The 18,171-nt window shown below is 45.9% G+C and overlaps 1 protein-coding gene across 13 annotated transcripts in view; it reads left to right on the forward strand.

Annotated features, from left to right (window-relative positions):
- Positions 1-227: 227 nt before the first annotated feature.
- FBRSL1 (fibrosin like 1) overlaps positions 228-18,171 on the forward strand; it is a 617,089-nt gene continuing 599,145 nt past the window's right edge. For all 13 annotated transcript variants that reach the window (XM_040416276.1, XM_040416282.1, XM_040416281.1 and 10 more), the window contains exon 1: positions 228-328. The gene's annotated coding sequence lies outside the window, so the exon portion shown is untranslated. The remainder of the gene's footprint in view (positions 329-18,171) is intronic.

Here is an 18,171-nt window from a genome sequence, read left to right on the forward strand (position 1 = left end):
CTAATCATACAACTAGTGACTGCTCCACACAGCCACAGAACTACTTTATTCTCCTCACTCGTGCCATGTGTTGCCCCCTCAACCTGCTCAGCTCTGAATCACAGGGAGTTGCGAGAACCTGCCTCCACATTCGTCCGCCTGATAGCACTGTGATTCCCGGTCCCTCCTCCTCCGTCTCCTCGCACAATCAAGGAGACTATGCTTGGGACTTCTTTCTGAGGCTGGTGCCGCGGAGTAATACCGTAACCTCGCATCGTGCGGAGGTATCCCTTCCGTGCTTTTCTGTCAGCTCGTCCCCATAGAGACCGCCCGGAACCGCCGCCGTGCAGTTAAGTAACCGATTTTATGTCTGTCCTACCGGAGCCTGTCCCTTGCCGGGCGTGTTACCTAGGGGACAATTATTGGAAAGCGTGAAAAGGGGGGCGCCATCTAAAACCTCACAGCAGGGGTGCGGGGGAGGGGAGTGAAATGTAGGTTTACCACACGTAGACTGGCGCACGGCTTGCTGTGAGGTAAATGTCTGCTCTATAGTATGTGGGCTTGTGAGAATCCCTCCCGCCCGGGGGCGCTGTATGGGACGTCATGTTAGCCTTCTGGTTAGGTGTGTGTTTATGGTGATGGGATTACATTAGTAATAACGCAAGCGTTACATGGCAGTGCACTTTTAGGCTTGTGTGAATTGGTGTTATAGGTTTGTATAGCTGCGGTACCGCACGGACGTGTCCTCAAGTTAGACGTTGTGTCCCCAGAGCCGTGCTTTGTGAGGGACGTGTCATTGCATCACATACCCCAGGACAAGCTCCTATCCAGCCATGGGAATACAACCCAAAGCACAGCCAGCAACTTTCTCAACTTCTCATTCATCTTGGGTGACTGAAATCAAGTCCTGTATCCTGGGTCTAGGTAGGACCCTTCACACACCGATTTGGCACTGGGGAGGTTTTAACTTTTTACTAAGGCTACTTTCACACTAGCATTGTTTGCGGATCCATCATGGCTCCGCAAAAATGGATCTGTTACAATAATACAACCTCCTGCATCCGTCATAAACGGATCCGGTTGTATTATGTCTTCTATAGCCATGGCGGATCTGTCTTGAACACCATTGAAAGTCAATGGAGGACGCATTTCCGGATCCGGGCCGCACGGATTATCATAGAAATGAATGGGTCCGCAATTCCGTTCCACAAAATGTGGAACGGAATTGCGGACGTGTGAATGGAGCCTTAGGCCCCCTGCACACTGACGTGTGCTTCCCATTGCCGTATTGCGGATCCGCAATACACGGGTGCCGTTCCGTGGGCATTCCGCATCACTGATGCGGACCCATTCACTTGAATGGGTCCGCAAATCCGGAGATGCGGAATGGTACGGAACGGAAGCACTACGGAGTGCTTCCGTGGGGTTTCGTCCTGTACTTCCGTTCCGCAAAAAGATAGGACATGTTCTATATTTTTGTGGAACGGCGGGATCGCGGACCCATTCAAGTGAAGGGGTCCGCGATCCGCTGCGGCTGCCCCACGGACTGTGCTCGTGCATTGCAGCCCGCATTTTGCGGGGCGCACACGTTCGTGTACAGGGGGCTTTATAGTCAATGGGGCCTGGCGGCCGTTATCTGGAGAACTCCGGCAGGCTGTCTAGACCTGCACCAGATTTATCACAGGGGCTCAGTCTGGAGGATAAATTAGGCGCAGGGATAGACTCTATACCGACTATTGGTCAGCTTTTTTTAAGACCGATTTTTATGTGCAAAAATGGTGCCATTCCGGCCATGCCTCTTTCCTAAAAAGATTTGCCATTTCCGATCAGCCCCATTTAAAGTAACACCTCATTCACACTTCAGTGTACATTGACAGCACATGTACCTATTGATTTTTAATGTGTTTGTTCACACATCAGTGGTTTTCCACTGGCTCTGGGTCAGTGGGAAAAAGTAATGGAGGCATGGGCTATTTTGATGTGGCCCAAACATGTCCCGTTAAGTCCATGAGACACAACTGGCATCCGTGTTTGGTCCATGTTTTCTTTCACTGACCACTGGTAGGGGATGCTGTGGAAATAAATTTTCAGCCGAGCAGTCTATGGAATAGAAAGAAACATCGACAGATTTTTCCACAGACGTCAAATGGACACAGAAAGGCCTAAGGCCGCTTTCACACAGTCAGTGATTGATCCGGTTTTTTTTTTATCCGTGATTTCCATCAATGATTGTGAGCAAAACCAGATGAAAAGAAGCCAGAAAGGCAAAAAAATATGTTTTATTGACGGCAACGGGTCTACGTTTGTATTCTGCAGATCTGCGATATGCGAACCACAAAACGTATACAGTCCTGGGCATGAGGCTTTCTACTTAATAATAACAATCCTAAAATCCTCTGTAAACTACAAAAAAAAGAAGGCAACGCAACATTGATTTTGGCCATTTCAGTTACCATTGTCTGAAAATGTACGATAAATCACCGTAACCATTTGCAATGGCAGAGGTTGCGATCTATCAGGTTTGAAATTTTACATGTGGTCGGCTGAAAGTACAAGTCTGTGGCATGAAAAGCAGAATGCAGCCTGTCGTCTGCTGCTTTGTCCAAGCCTTACGGAGTCAAGTTTTTTGTTCGTGTTTTTTTTTTTTTCTTTTTTAAATGGACTCCCTGATCAGACAGTTTGTACCAGACATCTGAAAGCCGACTGATTGGCTGCAGTCTAAGTGATGAAAAAGTACAAGGATTAATGAATTGCCTCCTGATAAACTTCACTACAAAGTTTTGGTTTGTATAATGTAGCTTTTTTATAGGTCAAGAACTGAGCTGTGTCCCTAGTTTCGCTAGGCTGGGAACTTAAAGTGGCCCTGGAAAAAAAAACGAATATACCAGCAATACCATAGTGCAGGACAAAATCCCCCCCCCCCCCCCCCCCCCGTAATCAGAACCAAATACCACAGTGCAGCACAAAATACTGCCACCTGTGCTACAGTCCTGAGGATGGTGATACAGCCACCTGCAGCCTCTGGCTAAGTGTATAGGAGAGAATTAGATCGTTATGTACCCAGCTGGCAGATTTAAAGAGGGCTTGGGGCGTCCCCTTAAGTGTCAGCCCAGCGATTCGCTGGGGGTCCCTTCTGTATACAGTATCCCAGTTATACAGTGTCAGAGCACTGACCCTGAGAAGGTTGACCTCCACCATACTGTAACTGCGGGTCTGATTGGTCTCCATTCTTCTGTCCTCTCTACCTCTCCTCCAAATCTTTTTGCCAAGTAAGATCTCCTGATTAGTGAGCGGCATAACTGGTTGGGAATGCCCAATCATTGTTTCCCGGACATCTGCCAGGAGGCCCCTATACACATTGAATGGTCTGCCAGTATACAACTAATGTATGTCATTAACGCGTCGGTAAATTGCATACAGCATACTCCACAGACAGCACACAGGTCCATTGATTTTGATGTTTATTCACACATACTTGTGTTTCCAATGACTGAGTCAGTGCAAAAACAACAAGCGTGCACAGCTTTGATCCTTGTTGTGGACCAAACATGTGCATTTAAGTCAATGGATTCATGAAAACAGTTGACAGAATAGTGACATCCCCCGTGTTTTGTCAGTGGTTTTTTACTGACCATCGGTAAATGCTCTAGAAATCACCTTTTGAAGCTAGCAGTGGATGCGGACTACGGATGACACATGGAGGGCAAAAAACGGATACACACAGACCAAAAATCGGCGCTTTATTGTGGAAACACTGGCCATTTTTCTACAGATGTCAAACAGACATGTGAATAAAGCCTGAGACTCTTCACATCTGCATTATAAACACAATGAATCCCAGTGGTGCTTAATGAGCCCCTATGACTTATAGTTTAGGTTTCCTTAATTTTCCGTAACCGGAATGGTTCTGTGCTTTCTTACCCTCAAATCGTGGAAAGCCTTCTTGAGCAGTGAGGGGCTGGCTGCGCTGTTAGACTCAATTGACAGGACTGGAAATGTTACCTGTCTCTTTCAATCTTGTGGGGGTCGGGCTTCCTCAGTCTGAAACCTCTATAATCTACACTACAAAATTGGTGCGCATTCTACCTGAAATCTATGCTAGCCCATCCCTGACATAGATTTTAATTTGGGTTTATGAACAGCCTGAAGATGCACTGGGTTTAAGGCTAAATCTGCCTCTTGGTGTACAGTTCAGCGCTGTGGTGAGGAAGAATGACTGTATGAACATAGCTGGCCATACATTACATTGACCGATGGGGAGGAAGGCTGATATCGGACACCTTGGATGGAGCAGGGGTGTTGGAATAGCTGGACTGCTCCCAAACACATTTGATTGTTAGCCCATCCTGCCAAAATCAGTAGCTCCTATTTAAGGGGGGTGGGGTGGGGGGATTTATCATAGACCGGCATTTTATGCTGGTGAGATATCCCCTGCCCCTACCGGAGGAAGCACTTTATGATGAGGTGCACATCATCTGGCAGTCTGCCTAGACCGAAATCTATTCCCACAACAGTGTTAGGCCTCTTTCACACGAGCGTGTCGGATTAGGTCCGGATGCGTTCAGGGTGCGTTCAATGAAACTCGCACTCTTTTGCAAGCAAGTTCAGCAGTTTTGTCTGTAATTGCGTTCAGTTTTTTCCGCGCGGGTACAATGCGTTTTGATGCGTTTTTCACGCGCGTGATAAAAAACTGAAGGTTTCCAAACAATATCTCTTAGCAACCATCAATGAAAAACGCATTGCATCCGCACTTGCTTCCGGATGCAATGTTTTTCACTGAAGCTCCATTCACTTCTATGGGGCCAGGGCTGCGTGAAAAAAAAACGCAGAATATAGAACATGCTGCGTTTTTCACGCAACGCAGAACTGATGCGTGAAAAAAAACCGCTCATGTACACAGACCCATTCTGTTCCGGCGGGTGAACAGCCTGACGAATCTGTGCTGCCGCTAGTGTACGCGTGCCGCCGGAGGTCTGCTCCGGCCCCATTGACTTTAGTCAATGCCGCTAGTGTGAAAGTCTAGGCCCTGCCGCCTATCGCACAGGTCACCTGGGAGTTATTGCTAGGCAGCAGTGACACTGTCTGTCAGGCTCCAAGGACTGCTGCTTGCAGATCAGTGATCCCAGGAAAGATATATATTTTTTTCTTTTTTAAACCGCTGATCGTTTGCCAATGGTTTGAAAAGCTTTATATGCAAACTGGATTTTAGACAAACAGGATACAATAGGCCTGTGCACTAAAGGTCAGTTAGGCTGATTTACATGCCGATGCACAGGGCAGTGATCGGAAATGCAGTTTTCCCACTCACTCAGCTGCATTCACGTGAAGCAATCATCCCCTTTGTATGGAGATGAACGATCACCACTGTGATTGTTCATTGCCGTATAGATTCATTGTTTGTTGGCAACACATCCCTGTTTACACAGGGCAATGTGCTGCTGACAGACTAATGATTAAGGGTCATTTTACACAGACCAATGATCTGTCAGTTTATCAGGGAATACCATTTGTATGAACGGTGTATATCTGCCTGTGTGAAAGGTGCTGGAAATCACCTGTTGAACGAGCAAATGCTCGTCATTCAGGCAACACAGAAAATATTCATTCATGTGAAGCAGATGGTGGTGAATAAACAACGATCTATGGGAAAAAGCAATCGCTGTATTGATCGCTTGTCCCCATAGAGGTGATTGCTGCATTTAAATACAGCCCTCATCTGCACTGATAACAGTGATCGGGAGCGTCTGCTTTGTTCACGATAATCTAATCTGTCCATGTAAAAGGACCCTTAAAAGGGTTTTCCAGGATTTTCATATTGATCATCTTCAGGATAGATAGGTCATGAATATCAGATTGGCGACCCCCGACGATCAGCTGGTTGAAGGGAAGGGCGCACTCTGTGTGAGCGCAGCCTTACCTTGTTTGTTTACCTGCTCTGTCAACAGCGCAGCGGTGAGCAGGTGTAACTACAAGTGTATGGGAACGAGCCGTCTCCTTGAAATGAATGGGGCTTGTAGTTACACCTGCTCACCACTGCGCTGTTGACAGAGAGGGGGGAAACAAAGAAGGAAAGGCTGCGCTCACGCAGAGTGGGGCCTTCCCTTCAACCAGCTGATCGCCAGGGTCCTGGGGATAGGTCATCAATATTAAAATCCTGGAAAACCCCTTTAAGGTGGATTTACACGGGGCAACTGGAGGCCGATTGCCGGAAAGGAAGCGTTCCTTCCCAACAGACTGTTGGCTGCTTGCTCAGTGGAGGTGAAGTGCTGCATGTACATGCAGTGATCACCTCCACAGTATGAGGATGAGAAGTCACGATTGCTTGTCCCCATACAGCTGCATTGCTTCTGGGCAGCAGATCTCTTTTTAGACAGCATGATCTGCTGCATTGAAAAGATAACTTACCCACTCATTCATCAGGTGATCGGCTGCACATTGAGACAAGCAGAATATTGCCCCACCTAAATCCACCTTTAGTTTGCAGTCTCAAGGAAGGCTAATACAAGCAAGAAATTGGGGACATGTTTGCAGGGTGTGTATTAGGGCTGCACGATATATCGCAAAAATAATCGAAATGCGATTTGGCCGACCCGAAAATGCCGCGATTATATATGAAGGGGCCCCTATTGATAAAATGTCCTCTGTCCTATTGATAAAATGGCCAGCCTCTGTACTTACTTTCACGATGAATGCACTGCAGCAAGCGAGCGAGGCGGCCGGCGCGTGACTGACGTCACTTAGTCACGCTCCTGCTTCCTGAATTAAGTGGGAGGAGCGTGACAGTGCTGCCGCTCTCTGCAGTGCATTCATAGTGAAAGTACAGAGGCTGGCCATTTTATGAATAGGAGAGTTATGTGCGCAGTTTAGGACACATGAGGGGACACAGGGCCATGAGGGGGACCAGCATAAGATGCTATATGTGTGTCTTATGCTGGCCCCCCTCGTGGCCCCATGTGTCATAGCACACATCCCCCATAACAGCGTCCTCCGCAGGTCCCCCATAACAGCGTCCTCCGCAGGTCCCCCATAACAGCGTCCTCCGCAGGTCCCCCATAACAGCGTCCTCCGCAGGTCCCCCATAACAGCGTCCTCCGCAGGTCCCCCACATAACAGCGTCATACCCAGCCGCGTCAGTGGCTCATATGGGAAAATCCAAGCAAATAGACCTCTAGCACAATTCCCTTTAAAATATCGCATCGCATACCGTTATCGCAATTTTTAGGGCCCTAATCGCAATCGCACACAATTCCCATATCGTGCAGCCCTAGTGTGTATTATATACCAGACTGAAGAGAGTCTAGGTCAATTGAATAGAGAAACTCCCTATTAAACTAGCTATACCCATTAGAGAGACCACAAATGGCACATGTCTGATTGGATGTAAGGCAGATTGTACAAATGATTACCCCATGGCAGGTGGCATTATTAAAATCATACAGTGGGGTCCTCAATACATGTCGGTCTACTGCTCCAGTTACTTCAGTCCCATAGAAATGAATGGAGTGTTGGACCGACATTTACACTACTACTCGGTTCACAGAAGGCCACTGGGGACCATCGTCTTCCCAGCAGTCACACGCCCAGGGATCCAGTATTTATAACCTGTCCTATGGACAGAGATGCTTACTGTTCATGGGATGACAACCCCTTTAATGTTTAACTGCATCTTCAGCTCTCGTCTCTGGAAATGTCTGTCCTTTCAGAATCCCATTTGTGTCCAACAGTAAGTTACATGAACACATATGTAAATGTATTGTTTAATGCCATTTGCTGACAAGCTACCCAGGGAATAGTGCTCCCACTATAGAAAAGGTGCCCTGGGCGATATATTTGAATAATAGGAATTAGAAATAATTCAGTCCTCTCTGTTGGGTTTACACCAGGACTGTGTGGCCAATTCTCATCTTGCCAGAGGTGAGAGTCCTGGGAGAGGACTGTAGGGGCTTTCTCTTGAGAACACAATTGCAGGCCTCTTTCTTTCTGGCTGACTTCAGGCTTCAAAGAAGGCATTTGTTTAGATAAGAATGAGAGAGACCCTGCAGCAGATAGTTGTCTTTTTTCTTTGTCACATGTCACTTTGGATGTTAACATTAGTGAAACCAACAATTTTTTTTATTTTAAATTTTTCTATAGGAATGTATTCATACCATATTTTTTTAATAATTAGTAGGAATTTATCAGATGCCTGTATAACAGGAGGTTATCTGATTTCAGAAAACAAAAACCTAAAAACACACCCAGTTGTTATACAAAAATAATACTACTCATCTCTTCAAGCCCCTGCTGATCCAGTAAGGTTCTCAGGTTGTCCCCATTGTCTTCATTTACAGCCTGTCAGTGGCCATAGCGGTCATGTTATACTACTGGTTCTTGATGGGAGCCATGACATGGAAGTTGTGTGCATGTTATAACTGTGGATAACAATTTGATGGATTCCTGGCATTCACAATAATAGTGTACATACATCAAACAGAAACACTGGTCCTGTTGTACTAACCAACCGATCAGAGTGCCGATTTAATTGCTTAAAGGGGTTATCCGAGACTATAGCAGACCTCCCAGAGTGACTACCCCTGAACTTAGGCTACTTTCACACTTGCGTTCGGGGTTCCGCTTGTGAGCTCCGTTTGAAGGCTCTCACAAGCTGCCCCGAACGCATCCTTCCAGCCCCAATGCATTCTGAGTGGACGCGGATCCGCTCAGAATGCCTCAGTCTGCCTCCGCTTGGCCTCCGTTCCGCTCAGCAGGCGGACACCCGAACGCAGCTTGCAGCGTTCGGGTGTCCGCCTGGCCGTGCGGAGCCAAACGGATCCGTCCAGACTTACAATGTAAGTCAATGGGGACAGATCAGTTTGAAGTTGACACAATATGGTGCAATTTTCAAACGGATCCGTCCCCCATTGACTTTCAATGCAAAGTCTGGACGGATCCGTCTGACTAACTTTCACACTTAGATTTTTTTGTGAAATATAATGCAGACGGATCCGTTCTGAACGGATACCATCGTTTGCATTATAGGAGCGGATCCGTCTGTGCAGACACCAGACGGATCCGCTCCGAACGCAAGTGTGAAAGTAGCCTTACCTGGTCCCAGTGGCTCCATGGCCACACCAGTGACCTGCTCCTCTTGCAGGAGACAAGCATGGAAATATCAGCTCATAGACTCTCATAGACTTTATATTGAAACCGTCTACGTCTCGCGCTCAGAAGCGAGGAGAAGCTGTCTTCGGCTGAGCGCTCCTGAATCTAGCGATCGGTGGGGGTCTCAGAGCTGGAACTCTGCCGATCAACACTTTAGATATTCATTTAATTAATTTAAATGGACAGTTGGTTGTGTATTACGGAGGGAATGCTGTATATATTGCTTTTAAATTATGCAGAGAATAATTTTAAAAAGTAGCAGAATATTCTAATATGCGAGATCTATAAAACGTGCAGTGTGTCTTGTAAGAGAAATTTGCCAGATATATTATTTCACCCTCTGCTTTTCTGCCAGGGAATTCGATAATTTTATTCTTTATTATATTCTTTGGACTGCAAAGGGGTTAAGCACGAAAATAATGACTTCAGTCCAGAAAATGTAGTACACTGCGCAGCTATTTCTAAGAATAAATTCATTGTACAAAGGCTCCTAGCCTTCACAGGGAGATAACCTTTATTGTTAGCAGTGCAATGTAGAAGCAAAAATATACATTACCTGACATTAAAGGTAGAACCCTGGGGACTTAAATTGTATAATAAAACGCTACCATAGGAATGTTTTATTACACCAAGCAACTCAGAATTATTCTTAGCAGTGGGAAATGTTTTAAGACTTATTTAGAAGTCTGTTTAAATTGCCTGATAACTATAAGTAATGTGAATAATAATCACTGCTGGAGAAAGTTCTCTAAGTAGTCGAAATCTGAAGAATAATTGTTGGAAAGTTAATTTGCTGCAACTTAAATGAATTATGGTAAATATACACTTGAGGCACATCAGTATTTTTTTCAGATGGTTTTTATCTTTGTATGTAAGAAAGTAGTATGCCATCCTCCATGTAGCAGGACTGTCTGCTCCAGTGCCAGGAGTACTCAACCCCTTCAATAGGCTAAAAAGGTATGAAATTAAGGTATTCCAGCTCTTCTGTGGAGAATACTGGGCAAGATGCCAGGGCAACAATTCAGTAAGCTTTCTTTAGTCATGAGAGGTGGAAGGTCCATGCCAAGTCTTAAGGAGGTTTGACCTTTTGCGCCTTTCCCCCTATCAATGCTAATTGCCACCTCCTGAGTCCATTCCGCTCTATTTTCATGTGCGGGGTCTACACGGCAAGTTTTCTTTTGGTCAGTGCTTTTATGTCAAATGTGCCATCACTAAAATTAAATACAGTTTTGGCGAGTTATTTTCTCATGTACTAGCAGCTATTTGTAGTGAGGCAAATTTGTTCATAGTAACTGATCAGACGACTTGAAATGGCTACGTGTCCCATTCAGAAATAATTCCTATGGGGCACATAAACATCCAGAATGGGTGGAATCCCCTTCTCCTACTTTGTGAGCAACTACCATTCTGGCAGACTCGAGTCATCCATGGGCCTTTCATCTGGATTGCTGCCATGTATTGCACTTCCACTGCAGTGACTGATGCAGGAGACAAGCATGGAAATATCAGCTGTTGTCCCTGCTGAAGTTATGAAGAGGCGCTGGCCTCTACATAAGGGCTTGTTCACACGAACGTGCCGTATTTTGCGGGCCGCAAAACACGGATGCCGCCAGTGTGCCTTCCGCAATTTGCAGAACGGACGGCCCTTTATAGAATGCCTATTCTTGTCTGCAAAACGGACAACAATAGGACATGACTCATAATTTTTGCGGGGCCATGGAACAGAGCAACGGATGCGGACAGCACACTCGGCTGCGGAACCAAACCACTGTCGTGTGAATGATCCCTAACTTTGGTGTATCCTGTGCCAGTCCCTTGCTGGCTTACAGTTAGACCATTTTCTAAGCCTAAGGGCTCTTTCACACCTGCGTTCTTGTCTTCCGGCATAGAGTTCCGTCTTCGGGGCTCTATGCCGGAAGAATCCTGATCAGGATTATCCTAATGCATTCTGAATGGAGAGAAATCCGTTCAGGATGCATCAGGATGTCTTCAGTTCCGGAACGGAACGTTTTTTGGCCGGAGAAAATACCGCAGCATGCTGCGCTTTTTGCTCCGGCCAAAAATCCTGAAGACTTGCCGAAGGCCGGATCCGGAATTAATGCCCATTGAAAGGCATTGATCCGGATCCGGCCTTAAGCTAAACGTCGTTTCGGCGCATTGCCGCATCCGACGTTTAGCTTTTTCTGAATGGTTACCATGGCTGCCGGGACGCTAAAGTCCTGGCAGCCATGGTAAAGTGTAGCGGGGAGCGGGGGAGCAGTATACTTACCGTCCGTGCGGCTCCCCGGGGCGCTCCAGAGTGACGTCAGGGCGCCCCAAGCGCATGGATCACGTGATCGCATGGACACGTCATCCATGTGCATGGGGCGCTCTGACGTCATTCTGGAGCGCCCCGGGAGCCGCACGGACTGTAAGTATACCGCTCCTACTATGGCAACCAGGACTTTAATAGCGTCCTGAGTGCCATAGTAACACTGAACGCATTTCGAAGACGGATCCGTCTTCAAATGCTTTCAGTACACTTGCGTTTTTCCGGATCCGGCGTGTAATTCCGGCAAGTGGAGTACACGCCGGATCCGGACAACGCAAGTGTGAAAGAGGCCTAAGGCTACTTTTGAGATCCGGCCAGGGATCTCAAAATCACAGCAAAATGCATCTGTTCAGAACGGATTAACCATTGTAAGTCAATTGACGCCGGAACATTGTAACGTAGACAAATACAAACCCCTTACTAATGTATTGTGATTGTCCATATTGCTTCCTTTCCTGACTTGAATTATTTTTCCATTACATTATGCACCGCTCGTTTCCATGGTTACAACTACCCTGTAATTCAGCAGCAGTGGCCGTGCTTGCACGCTATAGGAAAAAGCGCTGGCCTGGTTGGGATCAAGGGAGTGCACATAGTCCAACACTTTTTTTCTATAGTGTCCAAGCACGACCACCACTGCTGGGCGGTCGTAACCATGGAAATGAACAGTGTATAATGATGGAAAAATGAATCCAGCCAGCAAAAGAGGCAATATGGACAATCACAATACATTAGTAAGTGCCTTGTATTAACTTTCTCTACGTTATAAATGCCTTCTGCTGAAGTGAGACAGCCCCTTCAAGGGAGGCTCCACTCTGTATGCCACCTTTCTTGTTGCCAGATGACCTCCATTTAAAACAAGGAGCGCAGGCTTTGGCTTTCCAGTATTGTTTTATGGAGTTTGTGGACAAGAGGTTTATTTTGTTGGAAACATCTGCCAGCATCTCAGCATAGACACACATGGGGTAATTTATTAAGACCGCCGGCCACGCAACACCCACAGTTTGACCTGGCATGAGCCGGGAAAAGTCGCAGATTGTTGCGCAACTAACCGCCATCTTCTCCTGAAATCCGCCTAATATAGGCGTATTTCAGTAAAAAATGACCCCCACAGTTCGTAGGTGCATTTTTGTTTGGATGAATTTGCAGCAGCAGTCGCCCTTGTGAATTAAACAGGAGGTTTCATTTATGTGCCGAGCTTGCTGCTGCATGACGTTGAAGCATTCCTGCTCAGCAGAGTTCATGTCTGAGTCTGCTCCAGACAACAAATAAATGTAACATCAGCGTTTGGACTTTATCCCATATCTGTTCACAATAAAGATTATGTTCTGCTCCTCCTACTCGCTCAAGCCTCTGAAAAAGATTTACTTTGGTGCCCATGAGCCAGAGGGCTTTGCTTGCTCTTTAGCCCAGAAGGAGCTTGGCTGTTGTAAATGTGAGTTTGTTTTCTTCACAGAATGATTGCTAGGCGTAAGTGTCAGAGACTGTGAAATAGAGGATGGCAGAAGCGGCAGCTGGCAGTCTTCACACGAGGGAGGGGTCGCTGAAGATTGGACTAGCCGTCTGAGGCTAGGTCATCAGTATGGGGAAAGCAGAAAACTTGGTTATATAAAGCCCAGATATATATATATATATATATATATATATATATGTCAATTAATCCTGATAATCCAGTGAATTTAGGCTACATGCACACGATAGTGAAAAAATGTCAGTTAAAAACTAACATTTTTAACGGACGTTTTTTCCACTGATGCCCTTCTGAGAAACGGACGTTAAAAATGGACCCATTCAATTGTATGAAGGCAGTCTGTCGGTGAAAAACGGACAAGATAGAGAACGTTCTATTTTTTGATGTGCTCCCATGGTCCCAGCCACTAGACAGGCCGGTGCTTTTTCCTATAGTGTGCAAGCGTGGCCACCACTACTGGATTACAGGGTGGTCCTCACCATGGAAATAAGACATGTATAATGGGATGGAAAAATGAATCAAGCTGGCAAGGGAAGCAATATGGAAAATAAAAGTGGATTAGAAAGTGACTTGTATTAAAGGTGTTGTCCGGACTCTCCTATATTGATGACTAGGGATGAGCAAATACTTTTTTTGAATACTGTACGGAGCGAGTGCCGAGACTTCGCATAATAGCTTCATAAATTAATTTGTACTGTAAAAAAAACATTTCCCGAACACGGGTTCGGTTCAAAGGTTTAAAAGAAGTATTATGCAAATCGACTTCGGATGTTTCATCCGAAGTCGATTCGCTCATCCCTATTGATGACCTATCCTCAGGATAGGTTATCAATATCAGATTGGTGAGGGTCCGACTTCCGGCACCCCCAGCCAATCGGCCGTATGCGGAGACGGCGCAGCCAGTGCGCACGTGCCGTCTCCCGCCTCTTCCTGTTCACCACTGCTATGCCTGTGGCAAAGCAGCAGCAGAGCAGGAAGAGAGAAGGGAGACGGTATGGGTGTCAGATCCCAGTCGATCTGATATTGATGACCTATCCTGTGGATTGGTCATCAATATAGGAGAGCCCAGGGAACCCCTTTAACTTTCTCTGCATGATAAATGTAATTTGCTAAAGTCAGACAACACCTTTAAAGATGACCTGTCACCAAAATATGCACTGCAGCTCTGACAGCAGCATGTTGTAGAACAGGAGAAGCCAAGCAAATTAATATTTTTGTGGAAAAAGATTGATTAAAACCTGTAATTTATACATTTATTTACCTTCTGTGAACAGCTATCTGTACAGGAGGGAGAGGTTATCAGTGTCTGATAGCATTGTGTGTATGTGTCCATACAGAGATAGCTGTCACTGATAACACCTCCTTCTGGTACAATGGGTATTCACAGGGCTGCAGATATAAATGTAAAAATTACAAGTTTTACTGAATCTTTTCCCACAAAAATATACACTGCTCAAAAAAATAAAGGGAACACAAAAATAACACATCCTAGATCTGAGTTAATTAAATATTCTTCTGAAATACTTTGTTCTTTACATAGTTGAATGTGCTGACAACAAAATCACACAAAAATTAAAAAATGGAAATCAAATTTTTCAACCCATGGAGGTCTGGATTTGGAGTCACACTCAAAATTAAAGTGGAAAAACACACTACAGGCTGATCCAACTTTGATGTAATGTCCTTAAAACAAGTCAAAATGAGGCTCAGTCATGTGTGTGGCCTCCACGTGCCTGTATGACCTCCCTACAACGCCTGTGCATGCTCCTGATGAGGTGGCGGACGGTCTCCTGAGGGATCTCCTCCCAGACCTGGACTAAAGCATCTGCCAACTCCTGGACAGTCTGTGGTGCAACGTGGCGTTGGTGGATAGAGCGAGACATGATGTCCCAGATGTGCTCAATTGGATTCAGGTCTGGGGAACGGGCGGGCCAGTCCATAGCATCAATGCCTTCGTCTTGCAGGAACTGCTGACACACTCCAGCCACATGAGGTCTAGCATTGTCTTGCATTAGGAGGAACCCAGGGCCAACCGCACCAGCATATGGTCTCACAAGGGGTCTGAGGATCTCATCTCGGTATCTAATGGCAGTCAGGCTACCTCTGGCTAGCACATGGAGGGCTGTGCGGCCCTCCAAAGAAATGCCACCCCACACCATTACTGACCCAATGCCAAACCGGTCATGCTGGAGGATGTTGCAGGCAGCAGAACGTTCTCCACGGCGTCTCCGGACTCTGTCACATGTGCTCAGTGTGAACCTGCTTTCATCTGTGAAGAGCACAGGGCGCCAGTGGCGAATTTGCCAATCTTGGTGTTCTCTGGCAAATGCCAAACGTCCTGCACGGTGTTGGGCTGTAAGCACAACCCCCACCTGTGGACGTCGGGCCCTCATATCACCCTCATGGAGTCTGTTTCTGACCGTTTGAGCAGACACATGCACATTTGTGGCCTGCTAGAGGTCATTTTGCAGGGCTCTGGCAGTGCTCCTCCTGTTCCTCCTTGCACAAAGGCGGAGGTAGCGGTCCTGCAGCTGGGTTCTTGCCCTCCTTTGGCCTCCGCCACGTCTCCTGATGTACTGGCCTGTCTCCTGGTAGCGCCTCCATGCTCTGGACACTACGCTGACAGACACAGCAAACCTTCTTGCCACAGCTCGCATTGATGTGCCATCCTGGATAAGCTGCACTACCTGAGCCACTTGTGTGGGTTGTAGACTCCGTCTCATGCTACCACTAGAGTGAAATCACTGCCAGCATTCAAAAGTGACAAAAACATCAGCCAGGAAGCATAGGAACTGAGAAGTGGTCTGTGGTCACCACCTGCAGAACCACTCCTTTATTGGGGGTGTCTTGCTAATTGCCTATAATTTCCACCTGTTGTCTATCCCATTTGCACAACAGCATGTGAAATTGATTGTCACTCAGTGTTGCTTCCTAAGTGGACAGTTTGATTTCACAGAAGTGTGATTGACTTGGAGTTACATTGTGTTGTTTAAGTGTTCCCTTTATTTTTTTGAGCAGTGTATATTAATCTGCTCAGCTTCTCCTGCTCTAGAACATAGAAACATAGAAACATAGAATGTGTCGGCAGATAAGAACCATTTGGCCCATCCAGTCTGCCCAATATACTAAATACTATGGATAGCCCCTGGCCCTATCTAATATGAAGGATGGCCTTATGCCTATCCCATGCATGCTTAAACTCCTCCACTTTATTTGCAGCTACCACTTCTGCAGGAAAGCTATTCCATGCATCCACTACTCTCTCAGTAAAGTAATACTTCCTGATATTACTTTTAAACCTTTGCCCCTCTAATTTAAAACTATGTCCTCTTGTAGCAGTTTTTCTTCTTTTAAATATTCTCTCCTCTTTTACCTTGTTGATTCCCTTTATGTATTTAAAAGTTTCTCTCATATCCCCTCCGTCTCGTCTTTCTTCCAAGCTATACATGTTAAGGTCCTTTTAATCTTTCCTGGTAAGTTTTATCCTGCAATCCATGTACCAGTTTAGTAGCTCTTCTCTGAACTCTCTCCAGATTGCATTGCATTTTTTTTTGGTGACAGGTCCTCTTTAAAGCGCTTTTACATGGGCCAACCTGACGCCAGGCAGTTATCGGGAACTAGCCGTTTGTTCCCGATAATTGCCTGCTCGATAGAAGAGGTGAGAGCTGTATTTACATGAAGCAATCATCTCCTCTGTATTGGAAGGAGCTATCACTCCTTCCCATAGAGAATCATTGTTTCTGGGCAGCAGATCGCTGTTTAGACAGCACAATTTGCTGACCAGAAAAGATGGTGTAGGTCAGGCATGGCCAACCTGAGGCTCTCCAGCTGTTGTAAAACAACTCCCACCATGCCCTGCTGTAGGCTGATAGCTGTAGGTAGCCTGGGCATGCTGGGAGTTGTAGTTTTGCAACAGCTGGAAAGCCTCAGGTTGGCCATCCCTGGTGTAGGTGACCAAATCAGCGATGCTTTTACCCAATGAGTGACTGGGTGATTTACACTGGGCAGTTATCAGAAACGCTCATAATTGTCCCAATCATTGGCCTGTGTAAAGTGGCCTTTACTTAGTATTAGTAAATGTGCCCCACTATGTTCCCCAAACAATGCCTCTGCACAATATTTGCAGATCAGTTCTCATGGAATTAGAGGACAATATGTCCCACTACAAACACTTAACCGTCCACAGGTTAAGTGGATAAGTGTCTGATCTTGAGACCTACATTCCCCCCTTTGAATAGGGCAGGGGTCACGCATGCACAGTGCAGCAGCATTAAAGTATGGGACAGCCAGAAATGGCCGACTTCTGCACTGTGACTATGGGATAAGGGTTCGGCTACACTGAGATCTTGTGTCCAAGAATCACAGTATAGCGGTGCTAGCATAGAAATGACTGCGGTCGCAGCACGAATTGCAGGTGCGCTGCGTTTGTTGTTGACCAACCTATTTAACCCTTTCAGCCCTTTCAGTTTTTTTTTGTTTTTCACTCCGCCTGTGTTTCTGGGGCCATAACTTTTTTATTTTTCCATCCACATAGCCGTATGAGGGCTTGTTTTTTGCGGGGCAAGTTGCACATTCTATTTCCACCATTTAATATTGCATACAATAAAGTGGGGAGCTAGGAAAAAAAATCTAAATTGGTGGGGAAATTGGAAAAAACCCAGCAATTTTGCAACAATTTTGAGTTTTGTTTTTATGGAATTCTCTATATGGTAAAACTGACCAGTTAATTTCCTTTGCGAGGTCAGTACAATTACAACGATACCACATATGTATCATTTTCTTGCGTTTTTATACAGAATAAAAACCATGAGAAAAAAATAATAATATCTTTTCATTGCCATATTCTGACCCTTTTAACTTTTTTGTAGTTATGTGTATGGTGCTGTGTGAGGGCTCATTTTTTGCAGGTAATATTTACTTTTTAATGATCTCATTTTAGGTTGTGTACAACTTTTTGATCACTTTTTATTTAAGGCTACTTTCACACTGGCGTTTCTGGGTCCACTTGTGAGATCTGTTTCAGGGCTTTCACAAGCGCTCCAAAACGGATCAGTTTAGCCCCAATGCATTCTGAACGGATAAGGATCCGTTCAGAATGCATCAGTTTGCCTCAGTTCAGCCTCCATTCCGCTCTGGAGGCGGACACCAAAACGCTGTCCGCCTGACGATGCAGAGCCAAACGGATCCGTCCTGACTTGCAATGTAAGTCAATGGGGACGGATCCGTTTTCACTGACACAATATGGGGCAATTGAAAACTGATCCGCCTC

Source organism: Bufo bufo, chromosome 2 (assembly GCF_905171765.1).
Source record: "Bufo bufo chromosome 2, aBufBuf1.1, whole genome shotgun sequence".
NCBI lineage: Eukaryota > Metazoa > Chordata > Amphibia > Anura > Bufonidae > Bufo > Bufo bufo.